This window comes from Pelobates fuscus, chromosome 3, assembly GCF_036172605.1.
Source record: "Pelobates fuscus isolate aPelFus1 chromosome 3, aPelFus1.pri, whole genome shotgun sequence".
In the NCBI taxonomy this organism is placed as follows: Eukaryota; Metazoa; Chordata; class Amphibia; order Anura; family Pelobatidae; genus Pelobates; species Pelobates fuscus.
In genome coordinates this window covers 415435704-415446770 of record NC_086319.1, presented here as the reverse complement: position 1 = coordinate 415446770, position 11067 = coordinate 415435704, and the positions used below count along the sequence as shown (strand labels likewise).

Genomic DNA, 11067 nt, shown 5'->3' with positions numbered 1-11067 from the left:
TTCGATTTCACACCTGTATGTCTCTCTCTAACCAACAGAAACCTTCATAACGCCATGTTCCGCTTTGCAAAACTGTCTAACTGTATGATCCTTAACAAAGTCATAAACCTCACGACTGTACTCAACACTTCAAAAGATGTCTAACAATTACCTTTCTTGTATCTTAAAGCGATATCGATAAATTGTATACCTTCTGTACTTTTGTTACGTTGTTACAAATGTCTTAATATACAAAATAAAAAATTATAAAAAAAATAAAAAATATTATAGGTGTGATGTAGAACATGCCTGTAAATTAAAACTAAAAGAAAAATAACAGCAATCTTAACACTGTCCTTTTTTGTTGTACTCAGGTAATGCAAGTCATTAACCAGACAATAGTTAATGAGTTCCTTCTGCTTGGATTTCAGAATCTTTACGGCTTCAGGATATTGTTTTTTTTTTTTTGTCTTTATTTCTTTCCTTGTGACAATATGTGGAAATCTTGTGATTATCTGGCTGGTGGCATCCATCTATAATCTACAGTCTCCAATGTACTTCTTCTTAACACAACTGTCCTTTTCTGATTTAATTCTAACTACAACTATTGTACCCAACACACTTTATATTTTATGGGATGAAGGCGGCACTATGTCTTTTTCAGGTTGCATTATTCAGTTTTATTTTTTCGCTTGTTCTGAAGCCTCTGAATGTTTCCTTCTGTCAATAATGGCTTATGACCGATATCTGGCTATCTGTTACCCTTTGCAATATGTCACCTTAATGAACCATGTGTTTTGCATTAAACTTGTTATTGTGTCTTGGCTTGCAAGCGTTTCTATAGTATTGATTGAAACAATATCAATAACGCAAATTCAGTTTTGTGGATCATATATTATTGACCATTTTTTCTGTGACTTCATTCCACTAATAGAGCTGGCTTGCTCAGACACTTACTCCCTTGAGATTGGAGTTTTCTTCTCAGGTATTCCTGCTGTTGTTTTCCCTCTGATAATTATTATCCTGTCCTATGTATACATTGTCCAAGCTATACTTCGGATCTCCACAAATACTGAGCGAGGGAAAGCCTTCTCTACCTGCAGCTCTCATCTGACTGTGGTTTCCATATTTTATTGGACACTTATAGGAAGCTACATGATCCCCTCCAAAGGAAAATCATTGGCTGTCAGCAAAGTGGTATCCTTGTTGTACACTGTAGTGACTCCCATGATTAACCCGATCATATACAGCCTTAGGAATAAAGACATCAAAGAAGCCGTGAGAAAAATAAATCTTAAAAATAATAGCCATATCCTGCACTGCATAACATATGTGAATGTATTTTGTTGTTAGATAACTTAGAACTGCAAATGTTGATACAACTGGTGATAGATACCAGAGACGTAATATTACAATTTGGAAAAAAGACAGCACAATATACACACACCAATACAAAAGGTAACAAGGGCTCTGCTTGTGAACTAATAGTAAATATACCAGGATTGACAAAAAAAAGGTCCAACTGTTTAACCTGAAGAAGTACTACCACAAATCGGACCGTATTCAGGTCTGAATTCCATGTTCACTGTAATATTCAGGAAAATAAGATAGAGTTATATGAAAATGTAGATTATTATTCCCTTTGTATTGAATAAACAAAAATATTGTATTATTTTTCTCTAATAAAATGAAAAGTAATAGGTCAGACTTAAACTGTTATATTATTCAAAAGATTCAGGAACCTTGATAGACTACAAGCTACAAACTATAATGAGAAAGTAATCTTGGTCATGATGGAGTCAAACCGATCAAGACAAAAAAATAGGCAAAACTGCAACTAATGGGTAATTCATGCCTGCAGACAGTCTCATCTTTCAGCTCTAAAATCTAGAATAAAACTGTTTGGATGCAATATGTCTTAATGCTATCTTATTTTTTTTCTGTATGACAAGTCTAAAATATTTTTACTGAGAGACAGGGAAAAATATCATACATAGACAGCATTTAATACAGTATAAAGAGATAATATCAAAATTGCATTTACTAGTAATCACTTTAATAAACAAACAGACCCAAAGTCCATAATAAAGTACATAACAACGTATGCTCATTGAATGGGTTGTTGTGCAAGGAGGCGCCTTGTCTCTCTCTCAAGCAGACTCTATATTATAACTGCAGTTAGAAGCTTAGGGTGTAAGGAGGTCCCCTGTCCTTGTCTCCCTGCATGCAGTGTAATATAACTGCAGCTATACAACTATAGTATGAGGAGGACCCTTGTCCTCCTGCACATGGCGTATCTTAACAACAGCTATAAGGTTAGGAAGTAAGAAGGTCCCCTGTACCTGTCTCCCTGCACATGGTGTATTACAACTATAGCTATAAGGTAATGGTGAAGTAAACAGCTTTTTTCACTCAAGCAGCAGTTCTGTTGAAAAAGAATCAGAGAGGATAGTGTAAAGGATTTTCCTATATTTCCTATGTTCATTCGGTACTTTCCCTCCCTGCTGCTGTATTTGTTGGATTTGTTACCTTGATTACTTGTTGATTCGTTACTTTCCATTTGTCTGTATCCCTTGTTCAGTAAAATAGCTATTTTACCGAACGAGGACCACCCTGGGTAGCAATTAGAACGTGGAATCCGGTGAAATTGCACAAAACCGCAAAGTAATTGAGTGCTCCTAGGTGGTCATTTGGCACACGAACACGTGGTGAGAACAATGGATGGCGGCCATCTTAAACTCCCGAACGGCCGGCCAGCGGGACTTAGGCGCCGAGCGCCTGGAACTAATTTCGCCATGGCTCTCCAGCAAGCCCCGGTCCCCCATGGAAGTCCCGTCTGACTATTCCTGTGGATTATTGGTATTATTCTACTATTGGGAAAAAGAGAATACTGGACGGTGATGCAGCTTACTACCGTCACAGATAGTAACAGTCTCTCCTGGGCATGAATCCTGTAGATTAGACAACTACAAACTTGTGGAACACTAGGTTCCAAAAACCGGTAAATGTTGAATATATCATAAAAAAAGTATCAAATAGTGTACGGGGGTAGCTAAGAGAGGGCTAAGACTAAAATCAGTGAATGTGTATCTAATCAGGCTTTAGTGAGTTGTGCCTCAGATACACTAACTGAAATAAACGTAACAAGAAATAGCAGATAAGGGGGAAGGAATCTCCGAAATCAGTGGTAATGATGGAACTGGTTTTGATATTGCCACAGGTAACAAGGTACTAGTAATATATGTATCTCCACTCGTACATACTTGCTGCGAGGTAAATAGAAAACTACTATGACCCAAAGGAGAATATAAATAGTGACAGATAGCCAATACCTTGGCTGTTCTAAGGAAACAACAGCCTACTACCAACACAGGACAGAAAATTAATTACTGCAATATAGCATAATACATCAGTTGATGTGCTAAGTCAGCAACTTACCAATGCCAATTATTATTATTATCATTATGTTTCTGTTTATATAGCGCCAACAAATTCCGCAGCGCTTTACAGTGAGTGGATGAACAAAGATGTAGTTGTAACCAGACAAGTTGGATACACAGGAACAGAGGGGTTGAGGGCCCTGTTCAATGAGCTTACATGCTACACAGAGTGGGGTAAAGTGACACAAAAGGTAAGGATAGTATTAGACAAATGACAGTTGCAAGAGAGGAATCAGTTGGGTGCTATATAGTTTAATTGATATGATTGTAGCGGACTAGCCCCTTTACAAGAGTTTGCCCCGGTTTCCTGGAGGGGGCTGCTTGCCTGCCTCCTGCCCAGTGATTATGGTCCGGAAAGATGTGGCCCTTTAAGTACAATGGTTGGGCATAATGGATTTTGTATGGCGCTGCTGGCCCTTTAAGAACAGATAATTCAGCCTACATACCCTATGCCCCGAAAAGCATTGGGCTGCCTGCAAACTTATGTGTTCTAACATGCTTTTGTGTAATTCTTACTCTCTGTATTCCCATTATATGCAGCATTCTTCCGATTATTCGGTAGTTCCACTTTATTATACGTTTATTATACGAGTAAAACTACTGAATGACCAAGCCACCCTGATGTGAAGGGTGGCTGTAATTTACCTCCCTGTTCGCTTCATTGAATTTCCCATTGAAAAGCACGAACTCGCTGTTAAAGTCCCTGGGTGGCCACCATTTCGGGAGCCGAACACGTGGCGGCGGCCATCTTAAGCTCCCGAACAGCAGTGTTTTGCCGTAGAGTGTCTGGAACTAAAATCGGACACTTGACTAAGCAAACACCGCTGAGACCTCCAGAGCTATGGAAGAGACTGATAGAAACTCCCGAATGGCCTGTCGTTCGGTAGTTTGAATCCCACGAACAAGGGGATTCATCCGAATGCAAACACAGCTCTGAATTGCATTGAGTTCGGAACATTTTAGACACAAAAAGAGACCGACCGCAAGGCCAAAACTCATGGAACTGTTTTTGGCTACTGTTGCCTGTGTGGTCGGTCAAAACTTTATACCTCCATAACTCCCGAACCCCTGGTCCGATCTGGGTGATTTTTTTAGTATGTTGGATACCATATTTAGGGGTGTACCTTATGTATTTGGGGTACATTTAGAACTTGGGGAAAATTGTGTACCTTTTTAATTATGATAAATGTTTATCTGAGGGGAGGAGATGTGTGGGTTGTACCTTGTACCCGATTTGGTTATTGGTTATTGTAATAATTATGGTGGGTGTCTCCCTTGCATGGGAGAATTGCTGAAAAAGCAGGCATGTGAAATTAAACCTCAGTTTGAGTTCTGCTCCTGATACTGTGTGTCGTCCAGTTATTGGGAAAGGTGCTGGGATATTATTGGATCGTCTTGAAAGGTCAAGGAGAATTATGATAGAGTAGAACATAGAACAGCAGAGGGAGGGATGTTAGGTGAAGTATTGGAAGGGGAAGAAGAAAAAATTGAGATATTTTCCCTGATTGTAGAGATCTTGTCAGTGAAGTAAGTTGCAAAGTCTGAGGCGGTCAAGTTAGTAGGTGGAGGAGGAACAATAGGACAAAGAAGAGGGTTAAATGTGTGAAATAGTCATTTGGGTTTGCAGGAGAGTGTGGTTATGAGGGTATTGAAGTAATTTACTTTTGCAGAGGAAAGAGCTAAGCTGTATGAGTGCAGCATAAATTTATAGATGAGAAAGTCAGATGCACATTGAGACTTTCTCCAACAACGTTCAGCAGTTCTGGAGCATTTTTGGAGTTATTGAGTAAACTTGGTGTGCTAAGGTTGTTGTTGGGGGTTCTTGCTGCGTTTAAATGTAGGAGGTGCCATGGTGTCTAGTTGAGAGGAGAGGGTGGAATTGTAGAAGGAGGTTGCAGAGCTAGGACAGGTGAGGTTTGAGATAGGTAAAATAAGAGTTTGGAGATTAATGGAGAAATGCTGAAAATATTGGAGATTTCTGTGAGATTGATGTTCAGACAGTGATGTCAATTGGGTCTTAGGTATGCTGATGTAAAAAGTCAGCAGATGGTGGTCAGATAGAGGAAAAGTAATATTGGAGAGATTAGTGAAGGCGAGATCAGCGTTTCCCGCTGTATGGGTTGCTAAATTGGACCATTGTATAAGGTTAAAGGAGGATGTTACAGAGAGCAGACGAGAGGCATCAGTGCAATTGGGGTTGTTGATGGGGATATTGAAATTCCCAAGTATAAGGGAAGGAGTGCTAGATGAGAGGAAGTGGGGAAGCCAGGAAGAAAAGTGCTCAATGAATAGTCTAGGATGACCAAGGGGGTGGTAAATGATAGCAATTCTTAAAGGAGTGGGTTTAAATAAGCGGACAAAAGAAGAAAAGGATAGGGCAGGGGGAGTTATGATTGGTTGAAAGGTGCATTGAGGGGAGAGAAGGATGCCTACACCACCTCCTCTACAGTTGAGTCTGGGAGTGTGAGAGAATTTTAGCCCACCAAAACATAAGAGGCAGGAGTAGCGCTATCAGAGGGTGACAGCCAGGTCTCTGTAAGTGCAAGCAGTGTGAGTGAGTTTGAGATGAAAAAGTCGTGTATGGTTGTTGATTTTAAATTACTGCAGATGGAGCGGGCTTTCCAGAGTGCACACTTAATGTTGGAAAGTGAGGGTAAAGTGCAGGGTATTGTGATGAGGTTTGTGGGATCTCTGGTTTTCTTAGTTTGTGTAGAGACGGTGAAGGGCCCTGAGTTGGGAGAGACATCACCAGTTGCTAGAAGCAGGAGGAGAGAAAGTGACAGGAGGTGTGAATGGGTTTTGTATGCATGGGGTCTAGGATGAGATCGATTGTGGGTGGGAGTGAGAAAGTAGAAAAATGAGTGCAAGGCATGAGATGAGAGAAGGGGGGAGTGTAGCAGAGACGGGTATATGTAAATATGGATGGGGATGAGTGAAGTGGGTGTAAGGAGAGATTTTTATACTGAGGGAGAAGTAGAAAATAAAGAGGACGAGTGTGTACACCTGTTATTTTTTGTTACTTATCTAAAATTTAGTTGTGACAGACAATCTATAAATGTAATAAAGAGGGTAGGGTGGTGACTTTCTTATGGCAATATTGGGGCTAGAAAGTTTGGAAATCAGACTGTTGAATAAAGAGATGTGAGGGTCAGATAGGCTTGCAATAAAGCTGAGGGAGGGGGATATGTATCTAGTCACAGATATGAAGGGATGGTTATTCAAATAAAAACAAACATATCAATAAAAGAAGGGAGTGGTCAGATGTCAGTCAGAAATCAGAGGGGAAATAGAAAAATGCATATAGGTGAATAAAACAATTACATACAGGACAAGCAAAACTACACAAAGGATATATAAAATAAACTAAATGCAGGGCCGGACTGGGAAAAAAATTAGGCCCGGGCATTTTTCAATCAGAGCGGCCCCCTAAGAAGGGGGCGGGGCCAGAGAGGGTGTGTTTTGTCATCACTAATGACAAGCACACCCCCTCTCAAAGTGAGCAAGTTGGTTCAATGCACAGAGCCATGCTGAAGAGCTCTGGCATTAGAAAAAGGCTTGCGCTGTGTTTGCTTTTAAATTGTCTCTGGTGTCTCCACAAGTGGTATACCAGAGGACAATTGGGCCAGGAAAGTGTATGGTGCATGTGTTTGGAGCCTGCTTGTGAAATTGCGTGTGTGTAGAGTGTGGAGTGGTATTGTGTAAATAGGTCAATTTCATTTGTGTTTGTGGTGTAATATGTGTGGCTAGGGGCTGTAGATAGTGTGTGTGTATAGGGGGCACAGTGTTATAGGGGATGTAGCGAGTGTGTGCATACAGGCTGTAGTGTGTGTGTGTGTATAGGTGACGTAGTGTGTGTAGGGGTTGTAGAGAGGGTGTGTAGGAGATCTAGTGTGTAAAGGACCCAGAGTGTGTATAGGAGATTGTGTGTGTGTGTGTGTGTGTGTGTGTGTGTGTGTGTGTGTGTGTATACAGAGGATTAAGAGTGCATATAGGGTAAGGGATCTAGCGTGTATCTGGAGCGTAATGTGTGTGGTGGTGCAGTGTGAGGGGTGCTGTAGTGTGTGTGTGTATATATATATATATTTGGACGTATTGTATGTGTGAGGGGCGCAGTGTGTGTGTATTTAAGAGGGGTGCTGTGTGTGAGGGTGTTTTTATCTGCCGTCACATTTTAGGTTTCTAATTTTCTTTGTCTGTTAACTCACTGAGGGTTATTTAATATATGTGTATGTGTGTGAGCGAGGTCTGTCTGAGGGTGCGGTCTGTCTGAGGGTGCGGTCTGTCTGAGGGTGCGGTCTGTCTGAGGGTGCGGTCTGTCTGAGGGTGCGGTCTGTCTGAGGGTGCGGTCTGTCTGAGGGTGCGGTCTGTCTGAGGGTGCGGTCTGTCTGAGGGTGCGGTCTGTCTGAGGGTGCGGTCTGTCTGAGGGTGCGGTCTGTCTGAGGGTGCGGTCTGTCTGAGGGTGCTGTCTGTCTGAGGGTGCTGTCTGTCTGAGGGTGCTGTCTGTCTGAGGGTGCTGTCTGTCTGAGGGTGCTGTCTGTCTGAGGGTGCTGTCTGTCTGAGGGTGCTGTCTGTCTGAGGGTGCTGTCTGTCTGAGGGTGCTGTCTGTCTGAGGGTGCTGTCTGTCTGAGGGTGCTGTCTGTCTGAGGGTGCTGTCTGTCTGAGGGTGCTGTCTGTGAGTGAGGGTGCTGTGTGTGTCTGAAGGTGATGGGTGCGCTGTGTGTCTGAAGGTGATGGGTGCGCTGTGTGTCTGGGTGCGCTGTGTGTCTGGGTGCGCTGTGTGTCTGGGTGCGCTGTGTGTCTGGGTGCGCTGTGTGTCTGGGTGCGCTGTGTGTCTGGGTGCGCTGTGTGTCTGGGTGCGCTGTGTGTCTGCGTGTGCTGTGAGTGTCTGGGGGTGCTGTGAGTGTCTGGGGGTGCTGTGAGTGTTTGGGTGCTGTGTGTGTCTGGGGGGGCTGTGTGTGTCTGGGGGGGCTGTATGTGTTTGGGTGCTGTGTGTGTCTGGGGGGGTGGGCTGTGTGTGTCTGGGGGGGTGGGCTGTGTGTGTCTGGGGGGGTGGGCTGTGTGTGTGTGAGGGGGCTGTTGGTGTGATTTTTTTTTTAATTTAAATATTTTTTTATTAATAATAATAAAAAAAAAGTTATATCCCCCCTCCCTTCTTACCTTTAGCATGGGAGGGGGGGAGCCGTTCTGCCTAGGGGGGATCCTTTCTGCAGCTTCCTTCCCTGGTGGTCCAGTGGTGAGAGTGAACTCTAACCTGCCGGGTGCTGTGAGTGTCTGGGGGTGCTGTGAGTGTCTGGGGGTGCTGTGAGTGTCTGGGGGTGCTGTGTGTGTCTGGGGTTGCTGTATGTGTTTGGGTGCTGTGTGTGTCTGGGGGGGCTGTGTGTGTCTGGGGGGGCTGTGTGTGTCTGGGGGGGCTGTATGTGTTTGGGTGCTGTGTGTGTCTGGGGGGGCGGGCTGTGTGTGTCTGGGGGGGCTGTGTGTGTCTGGGGGGGCTGTGTGTGTCTGGGGGGGCTGTGTGTGTCTGGGGGGGCTGTGTGTGTCTGGGGGGGCTGTGTGTGTCTGGGGGGGCTGTGTGTGTCTGGGGGTGCTGTGTGTGTCTGGGGGGGGGGGGCTGTGTGTGTCTGGGGGGGCTGTGTGTGTCTAGGGGGGATGTGTGTGTGTGTGTGAGGGGGCTGTTGGTGTGATTTTTTTTTTTATTTAAATATTTTTTTATTAATAATTAAAAAAAAAAGTTATATCCCCCCCTCCCTTCTTACCTTTAGCATGGGAGGGGGGGAGCCGTTCTGCCTGGGGGGGATCCTTTCTGCAGCTTCCTTCCCTGGTGGTCCAGTGGTGAGAGTGAACTCTAACCTGCCGGCTAGAGTTCACTCTCGCGAGATCTGAGCGTTGCCGTGGTAACCGCGGCAACGCTCAGACCTCGCGAGAGGACCCGGCGGAGCTGCTGGATTGAGCTCCGCCGGTTCTCTCTGCTGCCTCCCTCACACCCCACAGCCGGCGGCCGCCTGTCAGTGTCTCTGGGCTGGTGAGGGAGATCTTTGATCTCCCCACCGGCCCATGGAGACACACTGCAGGGCCGGCGCTCGGATAGCGCTGGCCCTGCAGGGGCCGGCAGGGGAGATCCTGTCCGATGGCCAGTCCGGGCCTGACTAAATGTACAGGGTGGTTAAATTAAATATAAATGATGATGTGCAGGATGGAGTGTTAGTGTGGTCTTCCAGAAGGCTACCTTTGCTTATTGCAGACGACCAGCTGATGGAGCACTGAATTTCTTACAGCAGTAATGGGGCTTGAAAGTTTGGAAATCAGGCTGTTGAATAAAGATATGTGAAGGTCAGATAGGCTTGCAATAAAGCCAATGAAACCCTTGCAGAACAGCTACCAAGAATCTAAGATAGACGGTGGTACCTGGTTCTTATATTGCAGGAAATAATCATATGTCCAAAGGTAACAATGTACTAGTGCTGTATCTAGCTCCACCTGTACACCCTTACTATTAAGGTAAATAAAAAGCTACAATGACCCATAGGAGAATATAAATGTCGACAGCAAGCTAATACCTTGGCTGTTCTAAGGAAAACAGCAGCCTTCTACTAGCACAGGACAGGACATTAATACCTGCAATCGAGCATAATTCCTCAGTTGCTGTGTTAAGCCAGCAACTTACCAATACCAAAGAACTACCCCCCTTACAGAACAGCTACCCAACTAACACTAATAATATATTATATACAATTATCTACAAAATCAAATGTGCATAGTGCAAGGCGAAAGTGAGAAAAAGGAAAGAAAAGCAAGTGAGCACGATGGCCATTTTGGTGCTAGATGCATCTTTGTCAGAGATACATACAGCACTAGTACCTTGTTACATATGGCCGTATGATTACTTCCTGCAATATTAGAAAAAAGTTCCACCATTACCTCTGATTTCTGAGAATCCTTACCCCTTATCTACTATTTCTTATTGTGTCTATTTCAGTTAGTATACCTGAGGCACAACTCAATACAACCTGATTAGATACACATTTACTGATTTTAGTCTTAGCCCTCCCTTAGGTACCCCGGTATACTATTTGATGTTTTATTTCATGCTGTATAAGACATTTACCCGTTTTCGGAACCTAGTGTTCCACCATTTTGTAGTTGTCTAGTCTACAGGGTTCATGCCCAGGATAGACTGTTACTATCCTCTCTGATTATTTTTCACCAGAACTGCTGGTCGAGTGAAAAAGCTATTTACTTCACCATTACCTTATAGTTGTAGTGGTAATACATCGTATGCAGGGAGACAGGGACATGGGACCTCGTGTATTAGTTAGGATAGGTTGATAGGAGCAGTATTATGTAGAGATTTGTAAGCAAGCACCAGCATTTTCAAATACAAAAAAAACAAGTCCTGCGCTCACTCCCATCACTCCTGGGCAGCAGCAACGACCACAACACACATCAGCCCCAATACATACAGTAAAAACCAAAGAAAAAGTTACCTGCACTCTCCCGAACGCGGCCAGCGGGACTTACTCGTGGATTGCCTGGAACCATTTTCGGCATGGCAATCACACGAACACCCGGTCTCCATGGAAATCCCATCTGACCTATTTCCACTCACAGTATCAGACTGGCGTTCGGGAGTTTCAATTAACCGAATGAGGGA

General features: G+C 43.9%; 1 pseudogene; it reads left to right on the top strand.

Annotated features, from left to right (window-relative positions):
* The first annotated feature begins 356 nt into the window (after positions 1–356).
* On the top strand, positions 357–1332 carry LOC134602062 (olfactory receptor 11L1-like; annotated as a pseudogene).
* The last annotated feature ends 9735 nt before the right edge of the window (positions 1333–11067 follow it).